The sequence below is a fragment of the Hydra vulgaris genome, chromosome 08 (assembly GCF_038396675.1).
Source record: "Hydra vulgaris chromosome 08, alternate assembly HydraT2T_AEP".
NCBI lineage: Eukaryota > Metazoa > Cnidaria > Hydrozoa > Anthoathecata > Hydridae > Hydra > Hydra vulgaris.
In genome coordinates, this window is record NC_088927.1 from 30,814,100 (window position 1) to 30,816,088 (window position 1,989).

Genomic DNA, 1,989 nt, shown 5'->3' on the forward strand with positions numbered 1-1,989 from the left:
GACAATAAAAACTGTAATTGACTGTGTAGCTATGGCAACCACAAGTGGTTTGTAAATTTGTAGTGATCTTAAAGTAGTTGCCCAGTTGCTTGGAGTGTAATTGGGTTTATTAAAACATTTATTAAAAACAAAAAAGAAATAAAAGATTTAAAGTTATAAAAGTAATAAACATAAAAAAAATTGATAACTTTTCATAACCACAACACTTATTTTAATTTATTTGATTTAGCGAATTTAGTAGGGTGGTTCAAAAAAGCACACTTTTAAAATTATACGGTTGATTGTGAAGAAAAGTGTTCTATGTGACGAAATAACATCAAGCTTTTCAGTAAATTTTTGTTACTTTTTTTTACTTTAAATTTTCAAAAATTAAAAGTAAAAAAATTAACAAAAATGCAAATTACAATATCTAAACAATCAGATTCCAATTACATATTTAAAATCAGGCCCGTAGCACAGTTTTTGTTTTTGTTTAAGAATTTAACTTTATGTAACGACATGGAGCAAACTCCAAACATTTATATATTCATGTTTATGTAAAGCTTTGCATAAATATTGCGATAATCGGAGTCTGTTAACAATAAACCCCTAAAATGTTTACCTCCCTTTCATACCATTAGCGTGAGAGCGACGAGTTTAAATGTTATAAACTCGTTGCTATCACGCTAATGGCATAAAGGAGAGGTAAGCATTTTAGGGGTTTATTGTTAACAGACTCCGATTATCGCAACATTTATGCAAAGCCCTACGTAAACATGATTATATAAATGTATTTGATAGAACTATTTAGTATATAACTCTATCAGATATATCTTATATATACTATATAACTATATCATATACTTTCGCTTCAAACTTGTGAATGAGGAACAGAATTTGATTGTCAGACGAACTTATAACTTAATTAAAGACTTTAATTAAGTTATTAGTTTGTCAATCAAACTTTAAAATTTATTGTTTTTTTTATTCCATAAAGACATTAATGCAGTGGCTGATTTTTTTAATTTTTATTTTTCTAAATTTGCCGTTACAAATAATTTCTTATCTTTTGTAAAATATATAAATGGCGGGGGCAAGTAGAAGACAAAAATAGTCTTGTCGCCAAGCCCCTAATAATTCGTACATAATAAAGTCATTTTCAACTTGTCATTAAAAATTGATGATCACGTGTTTTTCTAAAGTTTAAGTTTAATAAGTTTATTGACAATTTGCATTTATAAAAGTTTATTTATTTACAATTATAGTTTTGTATTTTTTGGAAATATACCTGAAAAATTAACACATGAGAGCTGAAATACCAAACTCTCCTGTTTAGCATGCCATTTTTGAAAAATATTTCTTTTAAAATACCATACTAAAACAGAAGAAAAATGCATAAATAACAGAGATTTTAGATAATTTTTAAACATGAATTAAATGGTTTAAAAAAATTATCCATGAAAATATAAATTAAACAAAATACAAGGTTTAATTTTAAATTGATTTAAATACGACCCAGCAAATACAAGGCTTTAAGACCGTCTTATTTAGGGCTTTAAATGGTCTTGTCTTCGAAAGACGTCTTCAAGACGTTTAATATCTAATTTTTAAAATATTTTCTATCTGCCCTTTTTATCTAAATCCTCTTATTTACGTCTAAAAGACGTCTTTAAAAAGACAGTAAAATGTTTCGTGGTGTCTTAAAAATGAAGCGTCGCCGACTTAATAAAACTATGTTGGATTTCATAACGACACAAGATGAAGTTGTTAATATTAGTACAAATATGATTCATGTACTTAATGCTTCTCATGAACCTGAAACATCTTTTAAATCCCCTACTAATATTTTTCAAGAAAGTAAAGTAAACAATTTACCTTTGAGTTGTAATTATGAGAATTTTGAATGTTTTAATCCACCAACATTATTGAAAACAGTAACATTATCAGAAGGTTTGGCAAAGTGGTCCTCAAAAAGCAACATTTCTTAAAGTAATTTAAACGAACTTTTAA